This window comes from Rhipicephalus microplus, chromosome 3 (assembly GCF_043290135.1).
Source record: "Rhipicephalus microplus isolate Deutch F79 chromosome 3, USDA_Rmic, whole genome shotgun sequence".
NCBI lineage: Eukaryota > Metazoa > Arthropoda > Arachnida > Ixodida > Ixodidae > Rhipicephalus > Rhipicephalus microplus.
Genome location: NC_134702.1, coordinates 226,436,944 through 226,459,496, shown reverse-complemented (window position 1 = coordinate 226,459,496; position 22,553 = coordinate 226,436,944). Strand labels below are relative to the sequence as shown.

The window sequence follows — 22,553 nt, the reverse complement described above, 5'->3', positions numbered from 1 at the left end:
GGCTCGAAAGACCATAATGGCCGTAGTGCGGGAAGAACTTCGCTGAATGTTTCTGTCATGCCAGCCACAAGTTTCATCGATCGCAGACATTGTCAGACAGAAAATCCGGCTCTCAATAAATATCGCTGAGACATCGCAACCGCAACCCCAAGCCATGAGCTATGCTGCTGCTGCCCGACACTACACTCCACCTCTCTTTGTTCAGAAACTCTTTGTTCAGAAAGAAAACTGCCTCCTAGAAAGGCAAACAAAATATTCTGTATTTTTAAAAAGTACACTTTACAAAAGAAAATAATTACATATTTGAAGTAAGCACACAAATATACATAAACTGACCAAGTTTCATGAACATAGATCAAGAAATCAAAAAAATTTTTGAGTTCCATGTTATACAGATGTTTGTTTACTGAAAGTTCACTGCAGCTTGCACGTGCCAGCCAGGCACGACTAACTTTTACTCAGCCATCCGGAACTTCCTACAAGCATGGGTGGACAAATCTATCTTAGATTACTTTCAGGACTTTTCGCAAGACCACGAAGTGACTACTGTGTTTGGAGCAACACACTCACTTTTACGCCAGGCCATATGGAACGCCTCAATGTACGATGTTGTTCGAGCTGCTGTTCAACGTTTTTGGCCGCAACATGCTCATATAGAGACAAATAAAAGTGATCTATGAGTTCACATACTACCATTCATGACAAGAACGAACCTGCCATATCAAAAGCAGCTCATTCAGTTACTTGTGTGGTTCGCAGCAATGTGTACCTGCCTTAACTGGATATGTTTCTCATCTGCCACAGAGGTTTGGTAGTTATTATGCTCGACTGCAGACCAAGAGGTCACGGGATCATATGCTGCCCACGGCGGCTGCATTTTGATAAAGGCAAAAACTACTGAACCACTTGCTTGGATTAAGGTGCACATTGAAGTACACCGAAGAGTCAAAACTTTTAAAGCCTTCCATTACAGCATCCCTCATAATCATATCGTGGTTTTGAAATGTATTTCTTTACCACTTCTGTGTCTGCCTGTGAAATTAATCTAGCCTTAGTCACGTTCCACCATGTTAGGAACTGCACAAATGTAGTCTTCTTTGTCATTCAAAGAGACCAGAACACATGCTTTGCCAATGTAGTTCATAGTTAGAGGGAGGAGCGAATACACTAAAGAAAAAAAACAGTCGGAAATGTGTGGCGGGAGTCCTGCAACGTTGTTGCCAGCAACTATCCTTGTGCAAAGAAGGACAGTCCCACCATTTGAAGCACAAGTTGGATCTGTCACCTCAAATATTCTTTTAATAGAATAAAAGCCTCCAGTTTTGCTCTCGAACACAGAGCTGTTTTTCTTTCCAGCTTTGTACGATTCACTGTGAAAGCTTGTGCCCAAAATAGAAAATCTGAAATGATCTTGAACGATTGGAACTTGTCCACACTATGTCTGCAAGCAAGAAGACTCCTGATGACTGAGAGAAGGAACTTGTTTAGGTGTTCCAAACAACCATGCAGCTCCAATGTGCCATGCATGCTCAGTGATTGGGTTACCGAGCATGTTACTACCAAAACTGAGCACTTTTGATGGCAATGGAAGCCCTGCAAGCAATAACTGGAGCTCTTGTACCATCACTACTCTTTCCAGAACCTGCGCAGGCACAGCTTTTGCAGCACTAACAAGTTTTAAAAGGTAACCATTACTGTTTTCGAATGCGAAAGCAGAATGGGCCCACAAAGAACCAAACTGTCTCGCAGCATCAGCCAGGTGGAGAAGCTGATGCACATTAAAGCTCATACATCACTGTCCATAGAGCCCGGCTGCCTGGGATACAAAGGATGTCAGAAGCCGTCCTGAAAAATGCAATAAACAACTATTTCCTCAACGATGCTATAGAATATTACAACACCTTTTTCGTGCAGCCTCTCTTGTTTCAAAGAAGTAACATTTACTGCGCATAAGCCACCAGTGAAGAGATGAACATATTAAAAAAGCTGTATTTAAATACTTTCAAAAGTGGAATGGCCTAAAATAAACATTACGAAGCAAGCGTTTTGTTGAAATCTATAAATATCGCAAAAATGCCAAAGTTCGCCTTTAAGCGTCATCACGCACTGGTGACAAGAATTTCAAAATATTGTGTAGAGCATCACAGGTGTACACAGGAGTTACCTTTCAGTAGAGGAGGGGGGGGGTGAAAGTTCATAGCAGCATCCCCTTCCAAATACATCAATTTACGGGGCTGCCTTTGTGCACCCCCCCCCCTTATGCACACAAGGGCATTGCGATTATTAGCCAATACATGCCTCACGTCGATATGCCTTACGTATATGTCTACATAAACACATGCGAACCTGTGCGTACTACACCAGGCCGAGCCTCTGACATGGTGGCTGTTCACCCAGTTTAAATTATAGTACCTATGCTAGTATGGGGCACTACAAATGAGAAGAATTTAAATAAACTAGAAATCTCACAGAAGAAAGTTCCCCGCCTATTCAATGATTATTATGGCAACGCAAGGGAGATTCCTAGCGGTCCATTATTCATAAAACATGGTATACTCAAAGCAAGACAGGTGTATGAATATAAGCTATTACTTTACATTTATAAAAATAAACTCCACACTACTACGGCACCGGAAGGCGCACTCAAATACTCGCTCCGTAGGCAACAATTTCGCGTTCCTGCTACTAGGACTGGATATGGCAGAGCCCTGATTGCATACCACGCCCCACAGCTTATAAATCATTTAGGTGAACAATTAAATTTTAACCTCTCATTAACACAATTCAAATATCAGATAAAACATCTCCTCATTAATTGAGTATATTAAACATCATGTTTTCAATAAACTTCTGGCTAGGTTACACATATGCTCTCACCGTTGGGTACAAAACGCGTGTATATGCAGTAGTATGTACGTACATATGGGCACATGTATGTATTAATATGCGAGTGTATTATATGAATATATCAATACGTATGTGTTTTTTTTAATATGTAGTGAAAAGAGCCTCGATGTCTGATTCTGTGTCTATGCAGCCTATTTTTTGTACTTATATACCACCTATTTTTGCTTTTATGCTATTTCTGTGTTTCTATTATTATGCTGCTCCTTGTATTGTGATAATTATTATTCAATGTAGCACTGTTTGCTGAAATTTTTTCGCGTAGCGAAGCCACGTCAGGCCGAATGGCCTTTAGCTTCACTTCGTTTTTCTGTATTCTCTCCAGAAAGAAAATCTGTTAATTTCATTTCATTTCAAATCTCGACACAGAGGGCAACTTGCGACTGACCCTATCGCCACATCGTCTTCTCAGCTTTCGCTCTCCCTTTCCCCCAGTGGTGGTCAAGTGCTGTTGGATGCTTTTCTTTTGCTTCACCAGCAGCTACTCCTCAGGGTCGAATCGCAGTCAGAGGGGCGCGTTCTGAGCTCGTTCGCAAGGCCGCAAAATAGGCCATTTTCCTGGACCTGGGGACCATAAACTAACCTTTTTATGCTTCTGAAAATTTCGTTCGTAACAAGCACACAGCTACAATGCAACTCACGGAGTCCCGGCCACTGCAAGTAGACGGTGTTTCAAGCAGAGCGTCAGCACTGACATATGCCAGGTGAAATTGAGAGGAGCAAGAGAGGGGTGCTCATCGAAAGGGTAAAGCAGCTTTAGGAGAGTATACCATGAAGGGAAGTGCAGAAGAGAACGAAAGGAATGATCGTCACGGTTTCGATAATCAAACGCGTCTAACTCCACTATTACAGCACCGTTTCGAAAAATTCTCACAGCTCCGTGTTTGTCATACACTCGTTCACAATTCCCCACCACAATTGAATTTCGACCTCTCGGTGGTTTACGAGCCCTCTAAAAGGAAGGGGTCTGCAACGCTTTTTCTTCTGAATTCTGCAGCACTGAAGTTTGTGTAGTGCTGAATACTGATGAACACAAAAAGAATTATCGAAATTGGAACACGGTAAAGAACGTTATTAGCCTTCAAAGTTCAAAACCTCAGCAGACAACAAAAAAAAAACAATCCCTTTCCCATTTCACTCTGAGTCTCCCACTAACATCAAAGGCCATTTCAAATCACCTCTTATAGAGACAGTCTTCTTGAGAACTTGATTATTCTTTCAATGGCACGATTGTTTTTTACTGTGAACTGAAGACAGTTTCGTAAAATGCAAGTGATTGTGCTTTCAGTTGTCAACGTGTTCTTACCTGCACGATCAATGTGGTCAGATGACAGCTCTTGCAAAAGCAAGAGAAAAATTGCCTCAGACAGGAGGGCGAAGTGGCGGAAATATCTTGGCAGTAGCACAGGGTAGCAGCATGGTAAACAGTAAAATAGCAGCCAGTTTCGCCACTCGTGCGCCTTCCAATAGCACCTCTCTCGTAGCGTGCGAAACAGCCGGGTGAAATGATGTGGAGGACGAATGTTCAGCAGGCGTTTGTTGATCACCCTCAATGTGCTTGGACGTCCTGTAGGGGGGCAGCAAACAGTTCTAGTCAACTACTAGTAACAAATTCTCCATATGATTTAATGGTCCCCTGAAGCATTCCAAAGGAAGCTTTTTATGCAACACTAAAAACATCATTACATGGCAACTTCATGCATTGATGTTACTGCTGCGGACAGTGACATAGTGGACGCGGTGTTGTTTGCTGACCCAATAGACATGAGTTTGATCCCATGCATAGCAGTACCATTTTGACAAAGGCGAAGTGCTAGAAGTGCAAGTGCTGCATGATATCAGGGCATGCTTAAAGAAGCACTGACATCAAATTTCAAGATCAAGATATGCCCATGATTTGATCGCTTGGTATGAGTAGGCCTTTTTGGCCAAATTTGAATGGCATGGAATGCGAGGAAGTTATTTTAATTCGATGTCAAACAGCGTAGAGAAGCTAAGGAGAGAAAACTGGAAATATACTGCCCTGTGACATCAACACAAGAGCTGCGTGTTCGGTGTGATACATTCCCCGCACGGGGCACCTTGAGTAATCTAGGTGACGGTGAGTGGCGACACCGCGGACCCAGAGCTCCCAACATAAGCTGTGCCCAACCGTGGCGAGGTGTTTATAGGTGAAGGGTAGAAGCCGTAAACGGTGGCCGTCGGAGCCTTGGTCAAGCTCCGGCCGATGGGCTCCCTGCCTGTCTACCAGGCAGGGAGCTCCGGGACCTCTCTCGGCATCAGGGTAAACCGAGCGACGAAAGTACCCCCGTTCCCTGCTTTTCAATCTGTCACATGGCATTTTCCAAACCCCCCCCCCCCCAAACGTGATCGGCCCCCGAAAAGGGGCCGCACCGAAGTTTCTTTCCCACCACTACCTAACTTGAGTCCTCCCAAACCGAACAACTTCCCTCGCTTCATGGTGATGGAATCGGTCGACCAATCCAAACCTCTTTCTTCACTGTCGGTATTTCCTGTGTCAAAGTTTCTTGAGAGTGTTGTTGGAGAGTCGTACAAGGCCAAAAAACAACGAACTGGCGAAGTCCTTGTCGAGCTCAGTAGACAGGACCAGGCCGACAAGCTCCTTGCTCAAACCCGCATCGCCGATCTGGCCATTCGAGTCACGCCCCACCGCAGCCTCAACAGCTCCCAGGGCGTGATTTCGGAGCCAGATCTGGCAAACGAGACAGAGGCCGACCTCCTTGAAGGCCTGCGAAACCAAGGTGTGACGGCAGTTCGGCGCATTACCATCAGAAGAGATGACAAGGAAATACCCACTAGGCACATAATTCTCACATTTGATCGGTCCAATCTTCCAGATTATATTAATGCAGGCTTTATCCGGTGATCCGTCCGAGCGTACATCCCGAACCCGCGGCGCTGTTTCAAGTGCCAGAGGTTCGGGCATGGTACTAACTCGTGTCGGGGCCAAATAACCTGTGCCAAGTGCGCCCAACATGACCATCCCACTGATAATTGTAGCTCTCAACAACTTCTCTGCATCAACTGTCAGGGCCCACACGCGGCGTACTCCAGAAAATGCGAGAAGTTTCAATTGGAAAAGAAAATAATAAACATAAAGGTCACAGAGAACATCACCTTCCCGGAGGCGCGAAAGAGGTTCGCCTCTTTCCCTCTGGGGAGGTACGCCGACGCAGCTCGCCGGGGGGCGGAGCGGCGTCTTGTTTCGGCGGGGACCCAGCACCGCGAGTCGGACTTGGTCCCGCCCCCGCCCCCCCCTGGGTTGCCTCTTGCAGCCCAATCTGTCGCCACACCGCTTGCTGAGGCAGCAGCGGATGTGGTGCAAACCAGTTCTGTTGGGACCGGTGCCGCTCCCGCCTCGGCCTCCCCGTCCTCCAGTGCGTTGGAGGGTGCCGAGATGATGGACACCGCGGGCCCCGCACCGGATCCCACCGCCACCGCACCGCCCGTGCCACCTGTGGCACCCCCGGGGGTGGCGGCTCAAACGAAGGGCTCCCGAAAGGGGGCCAAGTCCGGGGGGCCCGGCTCGACGGGCACCCTTCGGACATCTGATGATGACATGGATGTCTGGCCGTTCCTGCCTGCCACGCAGCGCAAGGAGCGGCCTGTGACGGCTAAGCCTTCAGAAGGGCCTAAAAAGCCCAAGCCAAGAGTAACAGCCCCGAAAGACGACACATGAACACACACAAACGCACACACTCCAGTCTTCTTAAATTCAAATAATGGGAACAGAAAACATAATCCAATGGAACTGCAGAGGCCTCCTTAAAAACCTGGACGATGTGTATGAGATTCTGCATGACAGACAGCCAAGTATCATGTGTCTCCAGGAAACCCACCTTAATTCTAAAAACACAAATTTCTTAAATAGGTATATGGTATTCAGAAAGGACAGGGTTGGCTGCACCCACTCCTCAGGAGGTGTTGCTATTATCGCACTGAAGTCATTAGCATGCCACCCTATCTCTTTAAACACTGTCCTCGAGGCTGTAGCGATCCGTACAATAATATTTAATAAGTTGATAACGGTATGCTCCGTTTACATCTCTCCGGATTTTTCACTTGTGAGCTCTGACTTCGAGGCGCTGGTCGACCAGCTGCCCGAACCGTACATCCTCATAGGCGACCTTAATGCGCACAACCCTCTTTGGGGCTCCTCCAGAACGGATACCCGAGGTCGCCTAATAGAGAAGTTTCTTACATCCTCCGGATCATGCCTTTTCAACAAAAAACAGCCTACATACCATAACTTAGGACACAATACATACTCGCATCTTGACTTGGCTATTGGTTCCGCAGCTCTCTTTCCATGTCTTGAGTGGGGTGTGGGCACGGACCCATATGGTAGTGACCATTTCCCCACCTCATTAACGTATCTAGGTACAGGCCCGAGCAGTTCATCTTCCCATAAAAGGTTTAATGAATCAAAAGCAAACTGGAGCACATTCACACAAACATCTCAACTACACCACACATCCATAGAACACCTACACGTGGAAGAAGCCGCCCAACTCATCACGGCGCACATCCTTGACGCCGCCGAAAAGTCCATTCCCCTGGCCTCCAGTGCGTCCTGCAACCCAAGGCGGCCCTGGTGGAACGAGGACTGCAGGCGGGCGCGACAGGCCCAGAACAAAGCGTGGGGTGTCCTTCGCCGGTACCCCACGTCGGACAACCTCATTTCGTTTAAACGGGCAAAGGCTTTTGGGAAGCGAGTGCGTCGTGAGGCGAAAAGGGACAGCTGGCGCACCTTCCTCACTTCCATCAACTCATACACTGACACACACAAAGTCTGGACACGAATACGCAAACTAAAAGGACAACAGACACACAGCCTGCCCCTGGTTAGTACAACAGGGGACACACTGGAAGACCAGGCTAACACACTCGCACAACACTTCCAACACGTGTCCAGCTCAGCACACTACACAAACACTTTCATGAAACACAAAACATCTGTTGAAAAAAAGCCCTTACACGACAAAGAGAAATCGAACAGTTCTTACAACTCTGAATTCACTCTCTATGAGTTGAGGGCTGCCTTGAGCACGTGCAAACCTTCAGCTCCAGGTGCAGATAAGGTTACATACACCATGATACAGCACCTACACCCAGACACTCTTGAAACACTCTTACACCTATACAATAAAATATGGCTTTTGGGGCACATTCCTCGCTCTTGGAGGGAGGCCATAGTAGTAGCTTTCCTAAAGGAAGGGAAGGACCCTTCCTCTCCTGCCAGTTATCGTCCCATTGCCCTGACTAGCTGCCTGTGTAAGCTCTTCGAGAAGATAATAAACAGGAGACTTGTGTACTTTCTCGAGTTCAACGGTCTTCTCGAGGGCTGCCAGGCAGGCTTCAGGGCGGGGCGATCTACCAACGATCAACTCGTTGCATTAGAGGCATATGTAAAAGATGCTTTCCTCCACAAGCAGTACTGCATGACAGTATTTTTTGATTTAGAAAAGGCGTATGATACTGCTTGGAGGTATGGTATCCTCATTGATCTCAAGTCTTTTGGCATTTCGGGTAACATGTTCAACACGCTTGCCAGTTACATGTCCGAAAGAACGTTTCGCGTGCGTGTTGGAACTGCACTATCTAGAGTTCATGTTCAGGAAAATGGAGTGCCACAAGGTGGAGTTTTAAGTTGCACCCTTTTCATTGTGAAAATGAACTCACTGAGGAAGGCATTGCCACCGTCGATTTCCTGCTTAATTTATGTAGACGACGTACAATTATCTTTTAAGTCTTGTAACCTATCTGTCTGCGAGCGCCAAGTACAGCTTGGTGTTAGCAAGCTAGCTGGCTGGGCAGATAGGAACGGGTTTAAATTTAATCCGGGGAAGTGCACTTGTGTTCTTTTTTCTAAGAGGCGTGGTATTCGGCCGGATCCTGACATTCATCTTAATGGTGTGTCAATTCCCGTCAAAAAGGAACACAAGTTTTTAGGAATAATCTTTGACGAAAAGCTGACATTCATCCCACACATAAAACAACTAAAACATAAATGCTTAAAAACACTGACTATCATGAAGGTTCTCTCGCACATTTCTTTTGGTGCTGACAAACAACTTTTATTACGTGTTTTTACCAGCCTAATAGGTTCGCGATTGGACTATGGTAGCGTTGTTTATGGGTCAGCAAGTAAAACATCCCTCAAAATGCTGGACCCGGTACTCCATCTGGGGCTCCGCCTGGCGTGTGGTGCATTCCGGACTAGTCCGGTCGAAAGCCTCTATGTGGAGTGTAACAAATGGAACCTGCAACGTCAGCGAGCATACACAGATCTCCTTTATGCTTTTAAACTTTCATCCATGCCTCACCATCCTTTTAAATCAGTTTTTTATGATACGTCCATGACTGAACTCCTTTTAAACCGACCATCGTTCTCTGCGTCTTTCTCCTACAGAGCTAGAGAGGAAGCGTCAGAGCTTTCTGTCTCTTTTCTAGACACCATCCAAAGTTCTCCAACAGATTTTATAGCACCATGGCATCTCCGCGCTGTCTTATGTGACACATCTTTTACACATATAGATAAAAACCGAGCTCCCACATGTGCTATTCTGCAGCATTTCTTGCATCTGCAGCATAAGTATCAATGTGCTGAATTTTATACGGACGCCTCTAGAACTGCCACCTCTGTGTCCTGCGCTGCGCATGGACCCGGCCTTAGTGTCACTAAAACGCTGAATAGTCATACTAGTATCTTTACCGCAGAGGCGTATGGTGTTCTTCTTGTTGTTAATCATATACTTCAAAGCGACATCTCACAATCCATTATCTATACAGACTCCCTCAGTGTTGTGCGGGCACTGTCGTCAACAATGCCTTCGAAAAACCATGTTGTCAATCTAATTGTCAAAGCTGTTATGTCTGTGTATGTACGCAACCTTGAACTGGTTCTTTGTTGGGTCCCTGGCCACTGTGGTATAGCCGGGAACGAAGCAGCGGATCGAATGGCTGCTGCTGCTACAGTCCTAAATACAGTAGACATAACCACATTACCCTACACCGACGTGAAACCACACATCAGACAACAACTTCGTAAAACATGGCAAACACACTGGAGTGAACAAACAGACAACAAGTTACACGTAATAAAACCACATTTGGGACCATACACCACCGACGCACGTAATAGATACACTGAAGTCGCCTTGGCCAGATTACGGATAGGGCACACTCATGCAACGCACTCGCACCTTCTCACTGGGTCTCCAAGACCTCTGTGCAGCAGGTGCGGAGAGGCCCTATCCGTGATCCACATCCTGATACAATGTAAGGCACTTGACACAACACGACGCAAATACTTCCCACAACTACACACGCGACATATTCCACCACACCCGTCACACTTCATAGGAGACGAAGCACTGTTTTCAGTCAAACGCGTTTTAGAATTTCTTACCGACGTGAAATTTTTACATCTCATTTCTTATCATGCTTGACAACCTGGCCCTTTAGACCAGTCATCTTCCATTACGTTGTGTTTTACTTTGTCTATTTTTACTGAGATGTTCTTTTACTTCCTTGTCACTTTAATGTAATCACTTCTGTTTGGCGCTCTTTGCCCTTAGTCGGCCTTGCGCCATTAAACTCTAAACATCATCATCATCGGTGTGATACATTCCACAAATACCACCCTGAGTGACGATACGCTAGTAACAATGACGTCGACGATCTGAGTGTGTTTGGAGCCGACTCCCAGCCATGCTCTCACTATTGACTCTCCTTGCTGTGTTGAAGCGTGCGTGCAATTCATAGTGTTGCATCGACTGATTTGGCATGTGTTCCGCAGCATGAGTACTATCATTCAATGTGACAATACGTGCCAGAATGTCGAGGAACTGCTGCACAGTGACAACCGGCACGTCGAGGCGTGGAAAAAGAGGAAATAGCGTGGCGTTTCATGCCTTTCCAAGCCACGAACCTCAACATAGCCAGTGAGTTGATGCGCTGATGGACAGAGAGACTAGACGCCTAAGAATAGCCACATTTGCTCGCTTCACTTTGCGCCAAGCTGCTCCAGGGTAAATTCTGTGTTGGCGAATAAGGTGGGTTTCACTGGCAGTATGAGGCTCCTTTTGAGGGCCGGGGCTAAAGGAAGAGGGGAAGAACGAGTTGGCACTGCTTAAGCTAGCCGGCCGAAAATGCATGGAGAGGCTTTAGTCTACATAATCAGAGACACAGCTGGACTGACTGCACGTGCGCTCCTAGCAGACGAAACGCCAGTGTGCGTGACGTCACCATTTTTTGTGAAAGCAACATCAGCTATGCAGCAGCCTAGGTGTGGCCGCGAGGTAGCGCTGATAGCACTACAATTTGACGGCTTTTGACTCATTTTGAACCTCAATCGATAGCAGATATATAAATCAATATTACAGATATTCATTCGTACCTCAGATGCGTTTTAGGTCGCGAATCGCTACTAAAGGGACGATAGCTACTCGTTGACGCGGAAATCTGGACATGAGTAAACTTGATGTCAGTGCTCCTTTAAGAGCTCCAGGTAGTAAAAATTTCCAGAAACCTCAACTAGGCTTGATAATCATATGGTGTGCTTGATAACCATATGGTGATTCTGGAATGTGAAACCCCCAAAACAACATTCCTGTTACAGCTAGACATTACGCTAGGTGGCATTAGTATTCTTGTTTGAGAAAACAATGTGCTGTTTACATTTGAACACTAGAAGGGGCACTTTGAAAAAAGCCTTGGCTGGTTTCGTGGACCTAGATTGATTTATCCATAGACTACGTGCCATTGTTCACTACAGTATTTTCTACATTGGTCAAATGCCAGGCTTTTCTGATACCAATTTCTATCATTTTCCAGAAGAAGCTTTCGAGAAAAAAAAGTATCGCCCGTTGAAGCAAGCAAACCTTCAAATAGGGGAAGATGCCAAAGTGTACATGAGACGGCATCATACAAACATATGTATGTCAAAAATTTGGCAGCAATACAAAAGTAGGCCATATGCACTGTTCTAAAATATTTATCCGTAATACTTCAACCATGAGGTGTATGGTGCACTCACCCATGTAGTATGGCTCATTGCTGTTTGACGAGTCGAACCAATACTCGGCAAACTGCCTTGTTACGCCCAGCAGAACACTATGCATATACTCCACTGTATAGCCCCACACAAGGTCGAAGTGTGGGAGTTTCACCAGTGGTGACACCCCTTTCAAGCCATTGACTGGGGTCTTTAGTCTAGATGCCAGGGTCATGTCTCTTCGGATGCCTGCTGATGTCCTCTCCACATCAGGTTCTGCATTCAAGTATATTAGGCGCCCTGCAATGAAATAAAGCAGAAACAAGATAAGTATTTCACTGAGTAAATGCTATAGAGATTCCTTAAGGGCGCAAGCACCACCAAACAGGCGCACAAGCTACTTGTTCATGGGAAAGTGGGTACGCCCCAACAACTGCCATGACAAGCACACTGCCTTCACACGTTTACCTTTGAACCTGTACCGTGCCAGCACTTTAGAAATCAAGCAAATTTTGCAAGGTGCAGCATATTGCAGTGTATTCAGTCGTGAATTTCTGTGTTCACCTTCGATAGTGTCTGTGATTTCCGCTGTCAAGTGTTTATGTGTGCCACTGTTGAACCAGCTGAGTGGTTCTGAAGTATCGTTTTTCTTTTGTTTTTTTTTCACCCGTTTGCTATATGGCATGGATTAAAACAAAAAGATTCAAGTTGATTGATATGTGGTGTTTAATGTCCCGAAACCACCAAATGATTATGAGAGACACCATAGTGAAAGGCTCCGGAAATTTCGACCACCTGTGGTTATTTAACGTGCACCCAAATCTGAGCACACGGGCCTACAACATTTCCGCCTCCATCGGAAATGCAGCTGCCACAGCCGGGATAAAAAAAAAGGAGGATTCAAGTCAGCTTCCTAGATAACGTCCAGGATCAGTCAATGAAATTCACGGATGCATTTGGAATAAATGTTCATGAACACTCAATGAGCAAAGGCGAGGTTCTGTTGAGAATGTGAGAGGGTACAGTTTCAATTTATTAAAATGAGATACCTAATCTAGACAGTTAGCTTTCATCCCCACTAGAAGCAACAAATGATGACCATCTACCACCCTTTGTTCGTTTTAACAGCAGGCGTTGGGTTTTACAGATGCTGATGGTGTTGTGAAGTGTTTGCGCAAAGGTGACCATAATACCGTAGATATATGTACTGACATAAGCAATATGAGATGCAACACTAATATTACTGTTTAAATGCAGTTGGTGAGTGCAAAATTGTTCATGAAATTGACTGCTCTATAGAGAGAAACGATATCTTTAGCAACGCCATAGTGTCACGGGTTCGATCTCAACTGCAGTGGTTGCATTTCTATGGATGCAAAATGGTAGGGGCCTGTGTGTTCCCAGTGCAGGTTAGAGGAACATAAAATGGTTGAAATTTCCACAGCCCTCCATCACGGCATCCCTCATTTTCATATGGTTTTTAGGATGTTAAATACTACATGTACTTATATTTACTGTTAATATTATTGCGCTTACGTCACATTCACCTCTGTACAAGCTAGAGGGTGGAGCACCGGACCTGTGCACCGCCCGGGAAATTTTATTTTGTTGTGGCACAAAACAAAAAATTATCATTTCAAAAATGTGACTTTACTACCTTCCCTCCTTCCAAGAAATTTCTGGCTATTGTCGTTAACTAAACAACAATTTGGTATTTCAACTCATATTGCTCACAATGCCTTTTGAAAATATCGGCACAATGAGCACATACTGCTCAAATGCCATATTCGACATACATTCTTTCGGTAGTACCTACACTGACTGAATTATTTTTTTTCAAATTTTGCGCACAGAGAAGACACATGTAGGTGCATTTGTAAGAATATTCACTAAATGGCAACATGTTCTTTCTTTTTTGCACTCCCACACACTGAACGAGCAGTGAGCAGCTGCAAAGTGTACTTACGCCACACAAACACTTTTCCTCATACAGAACTACTGGGCATTCTCGAATTGCTTGAAAAAAAGACTACTGATGATGCTCAAGCATTATGAAAGCTTGTTTAGGCACTCTGCTTTATGAATTTTTGTGCACTTACCCTCTTGGCTTTCTCCACAAGCCAGGCACCACGGGCAGCCAAAAAAGCCGTTGAACTGAACTTGGTTTCCAACTGCTGCCCTCGCCGGTGCATCAACACAGACACAGATGGTGTAAATCTTGCTGTGAATAACAGTTGAAGAGTATTTCCAAATAAGTTCGCCAGTCCTACACAAGGATTCAACAAACTTCTCCAGAAAGACCAGCATGTTGGGGTGTTTTCGTCCGTACCATAAGCCTTCAAGAATAACATTCTTATACCTGCAGGGCGCAGGAAGTTCATTTATTATCATTTGTATGGGCCATATTGAGGAATTAGATGATTTGTATAAAGGGCTGCCATCGGTGTTCAAGGTAATAGTCAAATCGCTCCACCTTAACACACCCTTTTCTTGCAAAGTGCGGTGCATCATGCCACTAGTGATGTCACGAATCAAGTGGCATCCGACTTCTGCCTGCTGCTTCAACTTGCTGAGATTCTCAAACAAAACACCAGAGAGACTTTCTATAGTGCTGGAAAGTTGCATTCCAACATCCAGAATGGAAAAAAATGTGCCCCCGCTTTTTACGTCCGACACCTTCACAGTACTCCGGCAAACATTGCAAGTCAGGTGGATTTTGTCGCTAGAAATGTCAAGCAGCTTGCCACACTGACTACAGCAATAATGGTATTTGCTGACGGAATCGCATTTCGCGGACCACAATTTCCTCAGTAGGTATTTCGACTGCGGCAGGCCGCACTTTTCGAAACCGAACAAGGCTTCCACAAGTTTCAACAAGTCGTCCACAGCAGACCAGGAAAGGCCGTGAGCCGCTATGAACGACATTATTAGAACGATAGCGACTGCAATTGTGGTTGCTGATCCCGGAAGTGTTTTTGTTCCAAAATCCGCGACGCATCTGGCAAGCAATTCTGATTCGTCGAACTGGTCTCGATTTACAGAAGCGCCGTCTCTACAAAGATAGTCACCATTATCTTCTTCGGTTCCGGAGCTTGGGTCTTGATCTGTATCTCGGAAAGGTCGAGTGTCACCGTCTTCACTGTCATTTTCTGAATGATTGCTTTCGTTGTCAGGGCATTCTTCGGGGCTTTGGTATGCATTGTCGCCTACGCCATGCGCGCTGTTGAAAAAGTCGTCGCTTCCTTCTGGCACCTCTGTTCGTACTCCTATAGAACTCGTGTCAACAGAACAGCCGTCCGTGAGACATCGATCTCCTGGTGATGTCTGGGACGCGTGAGAACTGTCTGGTGGCGAGTTCAAAACACCCGCGAGACGAGTCGTAGCGGTCGCCGAAGCACTGCTTGTGGACTGCTGGCTGTACCATCGCGTCGAACGGGGTACTACAAATTCAATGTCTGGTCCTAAATACAGCTTTCGACGTTTCTTTGCAGTTAGTTGACTCATGACTAGCTAAGCAAAGCACAACTGAAGACCACGATACGATGGTGGAGGTAACGATACGGATGACGACGGATGAATGACAGCATTAACCGCAGTAGCAATATAGTCGGTATAGTGCCTGGAATGTAAACGTATGAAAAATAAACATAGTGGCGGAATGCAGACAATGTAAAAGCAAAACATGTGACGATCAGCAACCCACTAAATAAAAGTTGGCGCTGTGGTAGATAGTGGTATTTAGATTCTTGCAATTGACGTGTACTTTTGCTATGTAGAGCACGTAACAGGTGGTCATAAAAGTAGTCGCTTCAAGGAATGCACTATTTTTGTTATCTGCAAGTTTATCACTGCAGAGACTTTTTTTTAACAAAGGACGGGACCGAGAGATTGTCTGTCCATGGTTAGAGCTTCATAAAGTAATGGTCTGCTCATAACTGTTATTATTGCCCACTGATATGGCTACCTAAAAGTACTTTCCTTCATAAGCCCATCATTGAATGCCTCTGTATAAAGAGCCAGCTCCGAAACGAGAATTTTCCACCGGCAGCTGTCGATTGTCGAAATTTGTCATGTCTCAACAGCACTTCCCGGAAATCTGACCCCAAAGTTTATCCGCTGAATCAACTAAAAAAGCCGGAAAAAGGACTAAGTAAAATCACTAAACATTACCGATCCTGTATATCCGTCTTTTCTCCATGTTTGCAGTTCTCTGAGCGCAATGCTTCAAGCCCACATATCCACTTTCCACGCGCTCGAGCCACCCCAGGTCACACCTGCATTACTACCATGCAGGTCACTGCAGAAGCTAGGGGGGGGGGGTTCAAACTCCTGCCCCCACCCCGAAAGAAATCTTTGGCTGCATCCTGGGTCCTGGGTACAGGTAGACACCTCGGATAACCTGAGATAGTGAACACGCTGGAGATTGACTTAAGAAAATGTTGCCGCTTATAGTTGCTCTCAGTGCACATGCATATATTTGCATTAATTTAACATGTAAAGATGCAGACGTGATTGCTGGTTAATGTGGACATGCAACTATCTCAATTTTAGTTATGCCGCAGGGCACCATCGATCGCTGCAGCATTACTGTTGGTCCTCCTTTGCCGATATGGAGTACATGTACATGTTACTCACATGAGTATACTCACGGGATAAAATGTGCTATTATTATTTTTTTTGCTTTGACGACTTGTACGCGCAAGTACTCGAGATAGAAATATTATGTCGTGACGAATGTGGTTTCTATAAAGGCAATGTTGGCTCTGATCTTCGCGTCCGAGTCGAAATTATATGCCGATATTTCAAGACGGGCTCATTACTTAATAAACAATTGTATCAGACCAGTTTTTATGAATCCATCTGTGTAGAAAGCGCAGTCACTATTACACAGAACAAATAACACAAGCACTTAAGAGACGTTAATAATGAAGAGCCCGCCGAACTAGAAATGTAAGTCAATAAACAATTGTATCGGGCCAGTTGGCATGAATCCATCTTGGTAGGAAGTGCAGGCACTATTACACAGAAGACACAACACAAGCGCTTGTGTTGTGTGTCCTGTGTAATAGTGGCTGCACTTCCTACCAAGATGGACTCAATACTTATCCCTAAATTAGCCTAATACAATCCCGAAGGTGGACATTCACATGCCGTGTGGCATGTGCATCAATTCTTTCCCATTGCTCCACTGCTGATCCCGAAGGTCTGTGTTTGAATCCGGATTTCTAGTAGAGGCGAATATGCTTGAGGCCCTTGTACTTAGATTTCGGTGGACGTTTATGGATTCCATGTGGTCGCAGCTAAGGCGCATCTCTCATTTGTCATCGTTTTGGAACGTTAAACACCAACATTTATATTGTTATTGCGAGTGTTATCATTCCGTAATTACATTTCCAATATGCGAATGCCTATCGTTTCGATAATTATAGCAAGCCATGCGCTTTTCTTTTTTATCGTGTCGTTCAGTGAATATCGCATAAAAGAAGTGCAGTGGTTTATAGGCTGGTTTCTTCATTAATTGATTGGTATTATCTTGTCATGCCTGTATATTCATAAATAAGATTATGGGTGATGTGTAAAACACGCACGTCTACCAACGTCTTGAAAAATAAGCAAGAAAAAAAAAGATGCAATCAAGCACATTTTATTTATTCCTCCGGTGTCCTGTTAAGCGGTAGATGTGGCGTGTGTTCGCATTTTGGATCCGAGCAAACTACAAGTTTTGTAATGTTCCAGCTGGTATCGTAACTCATTTCCTTAAACATAACGCTACCTTATAACATGTTCGCCCCACAAGCCCACCAGCCCTTTCTCAAAATAGAAGTAAAAAACACCCTCAAGAAGCAATACAGGTAAGTAAACTAAAAATACTAAGCAGACCTTTCGAGTTGAATGAGTTGTGATTACATTGTTCTACAACAGTCCAAATCATCAAAACTCAAACACAATCCTTTCTTTTTAAAAACTTACTAGTATGTTTCGTCATCTAGTGACAAAAATGCATTATTTTACGCGCACATTTACTTCAAAATACACATACTATGGTATATTTCTTACACAATAGGTGGCGCAACAAGCACTAAACGTTTTCCAAGTCAGGTCGTTGGCTTGTTCAGTTTAGCCAATCCAAGAGCAGTACTCTACGTTTGAAGTACTGGATGTTTTGGATGAGTTCTCCGCGGCAGTAGTCCCTGCAGTCTTTCTTTTTTGTTTTTGAAGGCGAGTGTTGATTTTGCGCTCCCACTTAATTATGCCGGCAGCACCGAAGGTGGCCTACGTCGTTTACGACGATGGCTACCGGGCTATAGTGAGCGTGAAGCTCATTAAGGACTTCAAGCCGGCGAGTGTGGCTGACTGCCAAAAACACAAAGAAATATATTGGAAGACCAATGAAGCAGGGCACGTCGACGAAGGGTATTATCGCGGAGACGTCATCCTCCTTGGTGGTGAGTTCTGTCTTCTTTGAGGTGTTAATTTTGGTGGCGTTTAGGAATCCGTTTTACAATACAGGAAAAATGTGTGGCAGACGTCGCTGCTTGCACGTGTGTTATTCGGTGCGTAGTCAAAATAAGACGCACGGAATGGCTTCTGTGTTTTCAGTGTGCCTTATTTGACCCGTTGGTGGTGGTTGTGCAACTACTGCTAAGTTGTTCATGCTTATTAGCCCACGTAGCTCTTTTCGTGTGCACGTGGTGGTCGTCTCGGGCACTCAATTTATGATTTGAAATACGGTATGACCTTGCGGGCTGCTATACAAAGAGGCAAAACATTTTTCATGTATACTCTAAATGTCATTGGATTGTTTCAGCACTCTTTCAGTCCACAAACGCACCACAATTGGGCTTAATCAAAACACGTGCGCAGCAGGAAAAACAGCAAGCAAGGGATCATTCTGTAATGTAGAAAACCAGAAGACAAATTGTGCACTTATTCACAGTGACAGTCATCCCGGTGGACGCAAAGATAATTAGAATGTCCGTGGAATGTTATATTGTGCAGCTGGTCGAGTAATTTAAAGCGTGCGGTCCGTCGGCATATAGGCAGTTCAGGCTGGTTAGGCCTGTTCGGTAATGCGGGTATATACTTTGTAACAATGCCATAAATGTCATCATCTGCCTTTCAAGATCGTATTATTAATCATCTTCAATGCTAAAACAACTCTTACTGCTTATTGTTAACCTAAATAAAACCCCACCCCTTATGTAATGCCCCTCCTAGAAAGGAGGGCCTTTAAGGTAATAAACTGAACTGAATGCCCAACTTGCGATCAGCTGAGCTACAGATATTTTCTGATTATCTTGTTCTAGTTTGAACTTGATGCAATCTTTGCACCTAGACACTTCAATTGACAAGATCTTTGAACTGCTGCATGCGGAAGCTATAAGTAAATGGCAATGTCAAAATTATTTTGAAGAGTTTAATATTAGATAGTTTTTTCTCTTTAATAGATTGCAATGGTAATAAAATAAAACTTCAAAAAGCTACTGCGGGACAGTTAATAAGCATTCCTAAAAATGGTGTTGCTCACACAGACTGAATTACGTTCAAAAGCTTTGACTAATTGTTTTGATGTGTGTTCCAATAGCTCATATGTAATCACCTGGTAAATTAATTGAGATTGTGCTATAACTAGCAACATGTGGTTTGTCTCAAGGTTTACATACTTGCATAACTCTTACCATCAGCCATTGACTTGCATCATCTAGAAGCGAATGCATGTACAGCACAGCTTTCTTTCTGCAGAACCAAGCTTTTGTGGTAGAATAGATATGTAGTTGTACTTTGCATGCATTTGTGGTCTTCATACCACATTGGTGCTTTAGTGGCCTGCTAAAATTTAATTTCGTTTGATAATTTCTGTAGCCACCTTCAGTGACCTGATCCAGAAGATGGGCAAGAAACGGCTGTCGGTTCCTGACACTGTATTTTACGACATAGAAAGTGAAGAAGAGACAACTGAAAAGGTAACATACATGAAACTTTGTTTTTTTGAAATCGTCCGTGACCTGCATCAGGCACCTGGACAAGAAGTGACTACTGCATTTTCAAATATAGGTGCTAATACTATGCTGCCAGATTTGGTACTTATAGCACTTATAACTGTATTAAAATGGCATATTTCTAAATTTCATGAAGCTGCCAAAACAAGGACGACATGTTCCCCGTGACTGTGTTTGGCAGTTTTATAGCAGTGGAAGTTGCTCAGAAGTTCTTTGAAAGGACAAAAGTCTTGGAGAGCTCTTCTTACGGGGCACTATGTGTAGATAATGCAGCTAGTGTACACTGAGCATCAATTTTGAAGTGGTGATCAAATTACAGCTTCTTGAATAATCACCCTCCCAGTGGACAATTCCCATTTCGCGGTTTTATATCGAGCAACAGTCTTCTGATGTGTACGGGGCACAGGAGATTCAAAGTCAGGGTTGCAGCACTCTTACAACCGATAGGTGGCAAAACATACTGAGAAACTCTCCCATTGCTTTCGCAACAGTTGAGAAGGCAGATGCATGTGGAGCATGCATGTGCAGTCTGTTGTGGCCATTGTCTGACAAAGAGGGGAGGGTTGTCCTTGCAGGGCATTAGGACAAAAAGTGCTGTAGAATGCTGGTTATAACTTGATTATTTATGAAAAAGTCAATGATAACTGGTAATCAATGACAAGTAAACCTAATTGAGTTACCCAGAATGTTAGTTTTGGAAAAGTAATTGATTTATTTGAAACTTGTGTATAAATCTGATCAGTGTACACTAAGCTAGGTAGGCATAATATGGCTGCTTGTTACACAAATGGTAACTTTGCCTTGCACAGAGTGACATTAGAGAGAATAGCAGGCACAGAGCAGCAACTTCCAGCATTTTGGTTACAATTACATAGTGACCTATGTTAAATTTCACAGATATGCATTTGTCAGCTTTTTAGATGACATTGTGTGTTAGTGTTGTTGCTTTTATCCTATTATGTGGCAAAAGTTGGTGTGGCATAGTTGTTTTTGTTGTAGTCATGGTAACTATGTGTTTATTGATGTTGTGATGCAGCTAAGAATTTTTCTCGACAATTTAGCGCAAGTCTGGGGTGTGTGGAAATTGCACTGTTTGAAATCGAATATCACTGCAACTGTGGTGGCTGTGGTGGTTATCGGGACGTTTTGCAATGTGAGAGATGTTATACCCTTGTCACATGGCAAATTCAATGCCATTCACAACAAATTACATTAAGCGGACCTAATTTCATTTTACCTGCGTGCTGTCCCATGACAAAAACAAATGTCATTTTGAAATGATGACCATGACCTCAGCCCTCCTGACCCATGGCTTTGGGAAAAATAAACATATAATAAAACTTGTATGTAACATGCGTGTATCCACAAAAATAATTTTTATGAGTGGAAAGGTGCACCTATAATAAAAAAAGTGGCCGTTTTAAATAAAAACTTGCCACAGCTACACGACACACTCGAATGTCGTTGGCCGATGGTATGACCGGGCATGAGTACAGTCAACTGAAGCAAGGTGCACAACCTACTCCCCCGCTGCAGAAATGAGACGGCAGCAACGATTTCGTGTAGTCACCACCTTGGTCACCACATGATTAATATCCACAATACAGGCAATAATGACAACAGGGCACAAACGAAACACGCCCTGGGTTCAGCTGCTGTCATGGAGAGTAGCTCCTTTTTAACGCTATGGCATTAGAGAGCTTGATTTGCAGAAATTCCGGCGTAGGCATCATTGGTTGTGAGCGAAAAATTATCTTATGCGCTACTGAAAAACTGAGAATGATGGAAATAAAATAAACAATAAAAATTCTTGAGACGCAGTTCGTTCGCATGGCAAGCGGATGTTCTACCACACGGCCACGCGTCTGTTTGGAAATACAATGAACGAACTTCCTCTGCTTGGAAATGCAGTGGAATTACCTTTCATACTTAACAAACACACACATCCTGTATACATGCTTTACAATGCAACATGAAATATTGCAGTAATAATGCGTGGTACAACCTGCCATTTCTAGTGGGCGTCATAACATGTCATTATCATAATGCCTTGGAGGTTTAAAACTGGTCACCCACTACCAAAGGCACATGCGCTACTGTACTTATTCCCTTAAGGCCACGTAGTGGGTGCGTAAGAAGTTCGAAAAGGTTTCATGCACCAAATGTTCGATGCATGTAGTAGCAACAGGATATCCTTATTGCCTTCAACTCCTAAAAACAAAGCTTTAGGGTCCCTTATTTTTTTTTTAACTTTTGCACCTGCTATCATGTCACCAAACCAGTAATAAGTTGAGCTAGTAAGGAACGAGATGTTCATAAATTATAAAATGTATATGTACTGAAGTTATAGCCATTTTCCTAAATGTCCCTGACATTGAGACTACTCAGTCAGAAATCGAATGCGATTGTGTTGCAGGAACTCGTTCCACAGAAAAGGTCGTTTTCATCAAATGGCATTAGTTTCCCCGTGTGACAGCAAAAAAAAAAAAGACATGGCAAACGAAGGACATTAGATTTGTTGTGTGACAGGGTGTTAGAATGCTCACTAGTCATGGCTGGAATATGCTACATATCATTTTAACATATGGTGTGGTAGCGCAAATTTGATAGGGACACTGAGGACAAGAAAA

General features: G+C 44.2%; 1 pseudogene; it reads right to left on the bottom strand.

Annotated features, from left to right (window-relative positions):
• Window positions 1-851: 851 nt before the first annotated feature.
• LOC142803151 (uncharacterized) lies at window positions 852-14,115 on the bottom strand (annotated as a pseudogene).
• Window positions 14,116-22,553: the final 8,438 nt, after the last annotated feature.